This window comes from Xiphophorus maculatus, unplaced genomic scaffold (assembly GCF_002775205.1).
Source record: "Xiphophorus maculatus strain JP 163 A unplaced genomic scaffold, X_maculatus-5.0-male Unplaced_Scaffold_BN000168F, whole genome shotgun sequence".
NCBI lineage: Eukaryota > Metazoa > Chordata > Actinopteri > Cyprinodontiformes > Poeciliidae > Xiphophorus > Xiphophorus maculatus.
In genome coordinates this window covers 27446-36226 of record NW_019369765.1, presented here as the reverse complement: position 1 = coordinate 36226, position 8781 = coordinate 27446, and the positions used below count along the sequence as shown (strand labels likewise).

The window sequence follows — 8781 nt, the reverse complement described above, 5'->3', positions numbered from 1 at the left end:
TGAGATGGCTGGATCCAGAGTGCCACCATTACACCACGGAACTCTTGTTGACAAATGTCAAATAGTTATACCACAGATCCTCTCGGAGGACACACAGTAACTTGGTGAACAAACGGACAGACTTGTACTTCTTACTGTTTTCACATGATAGTAAAAACCTCACACTGAAATCAACAATTAAAATGAAGAATTCAGGAGAAGAGATAAAAGGTTCTACTGAGACTTGAACTCAGATTGCTGGACTCAGAGTCCAGAGTGCTAACCATTACACCATAGAACCACCATGTTCAAACACTATTGAAGTAGCCTTGATTTCAAAGATCCCTGGATTGAAGTCGATGGGATAAGCACCATTACCAAAGGGGAAGATACTTGTTGTCTCACTACACCCTCTGAAAAGCAAAACATTACAAAAGTTGTTTCTGTCTGGTTTCGAACCAGATACCTTTTACGTGTTAAGCAAACGTGATAACCACTACACTACAGAAAATCATTCCCTTTGAAAGGTTCTAATCTGAGTACATTTTGGACTCTAATGGCCGGATTTCGAGAGCAAAACATTATGCCATGGAACTCTAGTTGACCTTCAACCACCTGTGATGAACAGTACATGACAAAACTGTTTCTGTCTGGTGTCGAACCAGAGACCTTTTGCGTGTAAAGCAAACGTGATAACCACTACACTACAGAAACTCATTCCCTTAGAGGGGTTCTAATCTGAGTACATTTTGGACTCTAATGGCTGGATTTTGGGAGCAAAACATTAAACCATGGACCTCTAGTTGACCTTCAACCACCTGTGATGAACAGTACATGACAAAACTGTTTCTGTCTGGTGTCAAACCAGAGACCTTTCGCGTGTGAAGCCAACGTGATAACAACTACTCTACAGAAGCTGATATACAATGTTTTATTTTCATGTTCAAAAATTGAAGATGTAAGATTAAAGTATGAAGCTTCTCCTTTGGCTTGCACCGAGATGGCTGGATCCAGAGTGCCACCATTACACCATGGAACCCTTGTTGACAAATGTCAAATAGTTATACCACAGATCCTCTCGGAGGACACACAGTAACTTGGTGAACAAACGGAAAGACTTGTACTTCTTACTGTTTTCACATGATAGTAAAAACCTCACACTGAAATCAACAATTAAAATGAAGAATTCAGGAGAAGAGATAAAAGGTTCTACTGAGACTTGAACTCAGATTGCTGGATTCAGAGTCCAGAGTGCTAACCATTACACCATAGAACCACCATGTTCAAACACTATTGAAGTAGCCTTGATTTCAAAGATCCCTGCATTGAAGTCGATGGGATAAGAACCATTACCAAAGGGGAAGATACTTGTTGTCTCACTACACCCTCTGAAAAGCAAAACATTACAAAAGTTGTTTCTGTCTGGTTTCGAACCAGAGACCTTTTGCATGTTAAGCCAACGTGATAACCACTACACTACAGAAACTGACCTGCTAGGCAATGTTTCAGTTTGAGGTTCCAAAATTGAAGATGTGAGATTAAAGTATGAAGGTTTTCTTGAGTCTTGCCATGAGATGGCTGGAAACAGAGTGCCACCATTACACAATGGAACCTACATGAAACAAAGTGATGTGAAGCATCACTTACAAAATCTGTTTCTGTCTGGTGTCGAACCAGAGACCTTTTGCGTGTAAAGCAAATGTGATAACCACTACACTACAGAAACTCACTCCCTTAGAGGGGTTCTAATCTGAGTACATTTTGGACTCTAATGGCTGGAATTTGGGAGCAAAACATTAAACCATGGACCTCTAGTTGACCTTCAACCACCTGTGATGAACAGTACATGACAAAACTGTTTCTGTCTGGTGTCGAACCAGAGACCTTTCACGTGTGAAGCAAACATGATAACCACTACACTACAGAAACTGATACACAATGTATTATTTTCATGTTCCAGAATTGAAGATGTAAGATTAAAGTATGAAGCTTCTCCTTTGGCTTGCACTGAGATGGCTGGATCCAGAGTGCCACCATTACGCCATGGAACCCTTGTTGACAAATGTCAAATAGTTATACCACAGATCCTCTCGGAGGACACACAGTAACTTGGTGAACAAACGGACAGACTTGTACTTCTTACTGTTTTCACATGATAGTAAAAACCTCACACTGAAATCAACAATTAAAATGAAGAATTCAGGAGAAGAGATAAAAGGTTCTACTGAGACTTGAACTCAGATTGCTGGATTCAGAGTCCAGAGTGCTAACCATTACACCATAGAACCACCATGTTCAAACACTATTGAAGTAGCCTTGATTTCAAAGATCCCTGCATTGAAGTCGATGGGATAAGAACCATTACCAAAGGGGAAGATACTTGTTGTCTCACTACACCCTCTACAAAGCAAAACATTACAAAAGTTGTTTCTGTCTGGTTTCGAACCAGAGACCTTTTGCGTGTAAAGCAAACGTGATAACCACTACACTACAGAAACTCATTCCCTTAGAGGGGTTCTAATCTGAGTACATTTTGGACTCTAATGGCTGGATTTTGGGAGCAAAACATTAAACCATGGACCTCTAGTTGACCTTCAACCACCTGTGATGAACAGTACATGACAAAACTGTTTCTGTCTGGTGTCAAACCAGAGACCTTTCGCGTGTGAAGCCAACGTGATAACAACTACTCTACAGAAGCTGATATACAATGTTTTATTTTCATGTTCAAAAATTGAAGATGTAAGATTAAAGTATGAAGCTTCTCCTTTGGCTTGCACCGAGATGGCTGGATCCAGAGTGCCACCATTACACCATGGAACCCTTGTTGACAAATGTCAAATAGTTATACCACAGATCCTCTCGGAGGACACACAGTAACTTGGTGAACAAACGGAAAGACTTGTACTTCTTACTGTTTTCACATGATAGTAAAAACCTCACACTGAAATCAACAATTAAAATGAAGAATTCAGGAGAAGAGATAAAAGGTTCTACTGAGACTTGAACTCAGATTGCTGGATTCAGAGTCCAGAGTGCTAACCATTACACCATAGAACCACCATGTTCAAACACTATTGAAGTAGCCTTGATTTCAAAGATCCCTGCATTGAAGTCGATGGGATAAGAACCATTACCAAAGGGGAAGATACTTGTTGTCTCACTACACCCTCTGAAAAGCAAAACATTACAAAAGTTGTTTCTGTCTGGTTTCGAACCAGAGACCTTTTGCATGTTAAGCCAACGTGATAACCACTACACTACAGAAACTGACCTGCTAGGCAATGTTTCAGTTTGAGGTTCCAAAATTGAAGATGTGAGATTAAAGTATGAAGGTTTTCTTGAGTCTTGCCATGAGATGGCTGGAAACAGAGTGCCACCATTACACAATGGAACCTACACGAAACAAAGTGATGTGAAGCATCACTTACAAAATCTGTTTCTGTCTGGTGTCGAACCAGAGACCTTTTGCGTGTGAAGCCAACGTGATAACAACTACACTACAGAAGCTGATATACAATGTTTTATTTTCATGTTCAAAAATTGAAGATGTAAGATTAAAGTATGAAGCTTCTCCTTTGGCTTGCACTGAGATGGCTGGATCCAGAGTGCCACCATTACACCATGGAACCCTTGTTGACAAATGTCAAATAGTTATACCACAGATCCTCTCGGAGGACACACAGTAACTTGGTGAACAAACGGATAGACTTGTACTTCTTACTGTTTTCACATGATAGTAAAAACCTCACACTGAAATCAACAATTAAAATGAAGAATTCAGGAGAAGAGATAAAAGGTTCTACTGAGACTTGAACTCAGATTGCTGGATTCAGAGTCCAGAGTGCTAACCATTACACCATAGAACCACCATGTTCAAACACTATTGAAGTAGCCTTGATTTCAAAGATCCCTGCATTGAAGTCAATGGGATAAGAACCATTACCAAAGGGGAAGATACTTGTTGTCTCACTACACCCTCTGAAAAGCAAAACATTACAAAAGTTGTTTCTGTCTGGTTTCGAACCAGAGACCTTTTACGTGTAAAGCAAACGTGATAACCACTACACTACAGACACTCATTCCCTTTGAAGGGTTCTAATCTGAGTACATTTTGGACTCTAATGGCCGGATTTCGGGAGCAAAACATTAAACCATGGACCTCTAGTTGACCTTCAACCACCTGTGATGAACAGTACATGACAAAACTGTTTCTGTCTGGTGTCGAACCAGAGACCTTTTGCGTGTAAAGCAAACGTGATAACCACTACACTACAGAAACTCATTCCCTTAGAGGGGTTCTAATCTGAGTACATTTTGGACTCTAATGGCTGGATTTTGGGAGCAAAACATTAAACCATGGACCTCTAGTTGACCTTCAACCACCTGTGATGAACAGTACATGACAAAACTGTTTCTGTCTGGTGTCAAACCAGAGACCTTTCGCGTGTGAAGCCAACGTGATAACAACTACTCTACAGAAGCTGATATACAATGTTTTATTTTCATGTTCAAAAATTGAAGATGTAAGATTAAAGTATGAAGCTTCTCCTTTGGCTTGCACCGAGATGGCTGGATCCAGAGTGCCACCATTACACCATGGAACCCTTGTTGACAAATGTCAAATAGTTATACCACAGATCCTCTCGGAGGACACACAGTAACTTGGTGAACAAACGGAAAGACTTGTACTTCTTACTGTTTTCACATGATAGTAAAAACCTCACACTGAAATCAACAATTAAAATGAAGAATTCAGGAGAAGAGATAAAAGGTTCTACTGAGACTTGAACTCAGATTGCTGGATTCAGAGTCCAGAGTGCTAACCATTACACCATAGAACCACCATGTTCAAACACTATTGAAGTAGCCTTGATTTCAAAGATCCCTGCATTGAAGTCGATGGGATAAGAACCATTACCAAAGGGGAAGATACTTGTTGTCTCACTACACCCTCTACAAAGCAAAACATTACAAAAGTTGTTTCTGTCTGGTTTCGAACCAGAGACCTTTTGCGTGTAAAGCAAACGTGATAACCACTACACTACAGAAACTCATTCCCTTAAAAGGGTTCTAATCTGAGTACATTTTGGACACTAATGGCTGGATTTTGGGAGCAAAACATTAAACCATGGACCTCTAGTTGACCTTCAACCACCTGTGATGAACAGTACATGACAAAATTGTTTCTGTCTGGTGTCGAACCAGAGACCTTTTGCGTGTGAAGCCAACGTGATAACAACTACACTACAGAAGCTGATATACAATGTTTTATTTTCATGTTCAAAAATTGAAGATGTAAGATTAAAGTATGAAGCTTCTCCTTTGGCTTGCACTGAGATGGCTGGATCCAGAGTGCCACCATTACACCATGGAACCCTTGTTGACAAATGTCAAATAGTTATACCACAGATCCTCTCGGAGGACACACAGTAACTTGGTGAACAAACGGATAGACTTGTACTTCTTACTGTTTTCACATGATAGTAAAAACCTCACACTGAAATCAACAATTAAAATGAAGAATTCAGGAGAAGAGATAAAAGGTTCTACTGAGACTTGAACTCAGATTGCTGGATTCAGAGTCCAGAGTGCTAACCATTACACCATAGAACCACCATGTTCAAACACTATTGAAGTAGCCTTGATTTCAAAGATCCCTGCATTGAAGTCAATGGGATAAGAACCATTACCAAAGGGGAAGATACTTGTTGTCTCACTACACCCTCTGAAAAGCAAAACATTACAAAAGTTGTTTCTGTCTGGTTTCGAACCAGAGACCTTTTACGTGTAAAGCAAACGTGATAACCACTACACTACAGACACTCATTCCCTTTGAAGGGTTCTAATCTGAGTACATTTTGGACTCTAATGGCCGGATTTCGGGAGCAAAACATTAAACCATGGACCTCTAGTTGACCTTCAACCACCTGTGATGAACAGTACATGACAAAACTGTTTCTGTCTGGTGTCGAACCAGAGACCTTTTGCGTGTAAAGCAAACGTGATAACCACTACACTACAGAAACTCATTCCCTTAGAGGGGTTCTAATCTGAGTACATTTTGGACTCTAATGGCTGGATTTTGGGAGCAAAACATTAAACCATGGACCTCTAGTTGACCTTCAACCACCTGTGATGAACAGTACATGACAAAACTGTTTCTGTCTGGTGTCAAACCAGAGACCTTTCGCGTGTGAAGCCAACGTGATAACAACTACTCTACAGAAGCTGATATACAATGTTTTATTTTCATGTTCAAAAATTGAAGATGTAAGATTAAAGTATGAAGCTTCTCCTTTGGCTTGCACCGAGATGGCTGGATCCAGAGTGCCACCATTACACCATGGAACCCTTGTTGACAAATGTCAAATAGTTATACCACAGATCCTCTCGGAGGACACACAGTAACTTGGTGAACAAACGGAAAGACTTGTACTTCTTACTGTTTTCACATGATAGTAAAAACCTCACACTGAAATCAACAATTAAAATGAAGAATTCAGGAGAAGAGATAAAAGGTTCTACTGAGACTTGAACTCAGATTGCTGGATTCAGAGTCCAGAGTGCTAACCATTACACCATAGAACCACCATGTTCAAACACTATTGAAGTAGCCTTGATTTCAAAGATCCCTGCATTGAAGTCGATGGGATAAGAACCATTACCAAAGGGGAAGATACTTGTTGTCTCACTACACCCTCTGAAAAGCAAAACATTACAAAAGTTGTTTCTGTCTGGTTTCGAACCAGAGACCTTTTGCATGTTAAGCCAACGTGATAACCACTACACTACAGAAACTGACCTGCTAGGCAATGTTTCAGTTTGAGGTTCCAAAATTGAAGATGTGAGATTAAAGTATGAAGGTTTTCTTGAGTCTTGCCATGAGATGGCTGGAAACAGAGTGCCACCATTACACAATGGAACCTACACGAAACAAAGTGATGTGAAGCATCACTTACAAAATCTGTTTCTGTCTGGTGTCGAACCAGAGACCTTTTGCGTGTAAAGCAAACGTGATAACCAGTACTCTACAGAAACTCATTCCCTTAGAGGGGTTCTAATCTGAGTACATTTTGGACTCTAATGGCTGGATTTTGGGAGCAAAGCATTAAACCATGGACCTCTAGTTGACCTTCAACCACCTGTGATGAACAGTACATGACAAAATTGTTTCTGTCTGGTGTCGAACCAGAGACCTTTTGCGTGTGAAGCCAACGTGATAACAACTACACTACAGAAGCTGATATACAATGTTTTATTTTCATGTTCAAAAATTGAAGATGTAAGATTAAAGTATGAAGCTTCTCCTTTGGCTTGCACTGAGATGGCTGGATCCAGAGTGCCACCATTACACCATGGAACCCTTGTTGACAAATGTCAAATAGTTATACCACAGATCCTCTCGGAGGACACACAGTAACTTGGTGAACAAACGGACAGACTTGTACTTCTTACTGTTTTCACATGATAGTAAAAACCTCACACTGAAATCAACAATTAAAATGAAGAATTCAGGAGAAGAGATAAAAGGTTCTACTGAGACTTGAACTCAGATTGCTGGATTCAGAGTCCAGAGTGCTAACCATTACACCATAGAACCACCATGTTCAAACACTATTGAAGTAGCCTTGATTTCAAAGATCCCTGCATTGAAGTCAATGGGATAAGAACCATTACCAAAGGGGAAGATACTTGTTGTCTCACTACACCCTCTGAAAAGCAAAACATTACAAAAGTTGTTTCTGTCTGGTTTCGAACCAGAGACCTTTTACGTGTAAAGCAAACGTGATAACCACTACACTACAGACACTCATTCCCTTTGAAGGGTTCTAATCTGAGTACATTTTGGACTCTAATGGCCGGATTTCGGGAGCAAAACATTATGCTATGGAACTCTAGTTGACCTTCAACCACCTGTGATGAACAGTACATGACAAAACTGTTTCTGTCTGGTGTCAAACCAGAGACCTTTTGCGTGTGAAGCCAATGTGATAACCACTACAGTACAGAAACTGATCTGTTAGGTGATGTTTCAGTTTGAGGTTCCAAAATTGAAGATGTTATAGTATGAAGGTTCTCTTGAGTCTTGCCATGAGATGGCTGGAAACAGAGTGCATCCATGGATGGCAACAGTTGCATTCTCAGAATGTTCATCTGCTTCTCAGCCTTTCTCAAACTTCATCTTAAATATATCAATTTCAATAATATCACAGGTGAGATATTGTGCAAGAAGCAAAAAGGTGACAATGCTGATAATGGATTGTCTGCTAAAAATGTAACATGATTTCAGTGTGTCCCTAAACTCTTTAAACCTCTTGTGCCATGTTTGGGTAATCGAAATGTCTCCATCTATTTTCTTTTCTGTAATTATTCTTAATTTCATAGCCTGTTGAAAGTGTAATATAACAGATGTCTGGTGGTGAAGAAGTTTTGCAAGAGTGTGGAACAACAGAAACCCTCAGTGATGCCACAAGAAGAGAAATGAACATACTGGTGGCTCACAAGATTAATTAACATAAAGGGGTGTGTTTTTACATTTTTAAATTTATGTTAAGTCAAACATTTTTCACTAATTTGAGTTATTCAAAAGACATTTTTTGTTTTATGTCTTTTATGATGCTGCATTAATGAATTTTTATAAATGTTTTGCAGTGTATGACATTGATGTTTGCAAAATGAAGGAATCACCCAGAGTTAGGTACTTAAGAGCAAGATAATTTATTTATTTTTAGTTGACAATTATTTTTTTCAGCTATTAAGAGACCTTTGTTCATTTTAATGCTTTAAAGGCTATTTATA

The 8781-nt window shown here is 39.6% G+C and overlaps 28 non-coding genes across 28 annotated transcripts; all 28 read right to left on the bottom strand.

Moving 5' to 3' along the window:
* Window positions 1-208: 208 nt before the first annotated feature.
* Window positions 209-280, bottom strand: trnaq-cug. The gene has a single exon. It is a non-coding gene; the product is annotated as a tRNA-Gln (tRNA).
* Window positions 281-417: 137 nt separating this feature from the next.
* Window positions 418-490, bottom strand: trnav-aac. Its single transcript has one exon. It is a non-coding gene; the product is annotated as a tRNA-Val (tRNA).
* Window positions 491-620: 130 nt separating this feature from the next.
* Window positions 621-693, bottom strand: trnav-uac. The gene has a single exon. It is a non-coding gene; the product is annotated as a tRNA-Val (tRNA).
* Window positions 694-1183: 490 nt separating this feature from the next.
* On the bottom strand, window positions 1184-1255 carry trnaq-cug. The gene has a single exon. It is a non-coding gene; the product is annotated as a tRNA-Gln (tRNA).
* Window positions 1256-1392: 137 nt separating this feature from the next.
* On the bottom strand, window positions 1393-1465 carry trnav-aac. The gene has a single exon. It is a non-coding gene; the product is annotated as a tRNA-Val (tRNA).
* Window positions 1466-1632: 167 nt separating this feature from the next.
* trnav-uac lies at window positions 1633-1705 on the bottom strand. Its single transcript has one exon. It is a non-coding gene; the product is annotated as a tRNA-Val (tRNA).
* Window positions 1706-1835: 130 nt separating this feature from the next.
* trnav-cac lies at window positions 1836-1908 on the bottom strand. Its single transcript has one exon. It is a non-coding gene; the product is annotated as a tRNA-Val (tRNA).
* Window positions 1909-2195: 287 nt separating this feature from the next.
* On the bottom strand, window positions 2196-2267 carry trnaq-cug. Its single transcript has one exon. It is a non-coding gene; the product is annotated as a tRNA-Gln (tRNA).
* A 137-nt stretch (window positions 2268-2404) lies between these two features.
* trnav-uac lies at window positions 2405-2477 on the bottom strand. Its single transcript has one exon. It is a non-coding gene; the product is annotated as a tRNA-Val (tRNA).
* A 490-nt stretch (window positions 2478-2967) lies between these two features.
* Window positions 2968-3039, bottom strand: trnaq-cug. Its single transcript has one exon. It is a non-coding gene; the product is annotated as a tRNA-Gln (tRNA).
* Window positions 3040-3176: 137 nt separating this feature from the next.
* Window positions 3177-3249, bottom strand: trnav-aac. The gene has a single exon. It is a non-coding gene; the product is annotated as a tRNA-Val (tRNA).
* A 167-nt stretch (window positions 3250-3416) lies between these two features.
* On the bottom strand, window positions 3417-3489 carry trnav-cac. Its single transcript has one exon. It is a non-coding gene; the product is annotated as a tRNA-Val (tRNA).
* A 287-nt stretch (window positions 3490-3776) lies between these two features.
* trnaq-cug lies at window positions 3777-3848 on the bottom strand. The gene has a single exon. It is a non-coding gene; the product is annotated as a tRNA-Gln (tRNA).
* Window positions 3849-3985: 137 nt separating this feature from the next.
* trnav-uac lies at window positions 3986-4058 on the bottom strand. Its single transcript has one exon. It is a non-coding gene; the product is annotated as a tRNA-Val (tRNA).
* A 130-nt stretch (window positions 4059-4188) lies between these two features.
* trnav-uac lies at window positions 4189-4261 on the bottom strand. Its single transcript has one exon. It is a non-coding gene; the product is annotated as a tRNA-Val (tRNA).
* Window positions 4262-4751: 490 nt separating this feature from the next.
* On the bottom strand, window positions 4752-4823 carry trnaq-cug. The gene has a single exon. It is a non-coding gene; the product is annotated as a tRNA-Gln (tRNA).
* Window positions 4824-4960: 137 nt separating this feature from the next.
* Window positions 4961-5033, bottom strand: trnav-uac. Its single transcript has one exon. It is a non-coding gene; the product is annotated as a tRNA-Val (tRNA).
* A 130-nt stretch (window positions 5034-5163) lies between these two features.
* trnav-cac lies at window positions 5164-5236 on the bottom strand. Its single transcript has one exon. It is a non-coding gene; the product is annotated as a tRNA-Val (tRNA).
* Window positions 5237-5523: 287 nt separating this feature from the next.
* trnaq-cug lies at window positions 5524-5595 on the bottom strand. The gene has a single exon. It is a non-coding gene; the product is annotated as a tRNA-Gln (tRNA).
* Window positions 5596-5732: 137 nt separating this feature from the next.
* Window positions 5733-5805, bottom strand: trnav-uac. Its single transcript has one exon. It is a non-coding gene; the product is annotated as a tRNA-Val (tRNA).
* Window positions 5806-5935: 130 nt separating this feature from the next.
* Window positions 5936-6008, bottom strand: trnav-uac. Its single transcript has one exon. It is a non-coding gene; the product is annotated as a tRNA-Val (tRNA).
* A 490-nt stretch (window positions 6009-6498) lies between these two features.
* On the bottom strand, window positions 6499-6570 carry trnaq-cug. Its single transcript has one exon. It is a non-coding gene; the product is annotated as a tRNA-Gln (tRNA).
* A 137-nt stretch (window positions 6571-6707) lies between these two features.
* trnav-aac lies at window positions 6708-6780 on the bottom strand. Its single transcript has one exon. It is a non-coding gene; the product is annotated as a tRNA-Val (tRNA).
* Window positions 6781-6947: 167 nt separating this feature from the next.
* On the bottom strand, window positions 6948-7020 carry trnav-uac. Its single transcript has one exon. It is a non-coding gene; the product is annotated as a tRNA-Val (tRNA).
* Window positions 7021-7150: 130 nt separating this feature from the next.
* Window positions 7151-7223, bottom strand: trnav-cac. Its single transcript has one exon. It is a non-coding gene; the product is annotated as a tRNA-Val (tRNA).
* Window positions 7224-7510: 287 nt separating this feature from the next.
* trnaq-cug lies at window positions 7511-7582 on the bottom strand. The gene has a single exon. It is a non-coding gene; the product is annotated as a tRNA-Gln (tRNA).
* A 137-nt stretch (window positions 7583-7719) lies between these two features.
* On the bottom strand, window positions 7720-7792 carry trnav-uac. The gene has a single exon. It is a non-coding gene; the product is annotated as a tRNA-Val (tRNA).
* Window positions 7793-7922: 130 nt separating this feature from the next.
* trnav-cac lies at window positions 7923-7995 on the bottom strand. Its single transcript has one exon. It is a non-coding gene; the product is annotated as a tRNA-Val (tRNA).
* Between the last annotated feature and the right edge of the window lie 786 nt (window positions 7996-8781).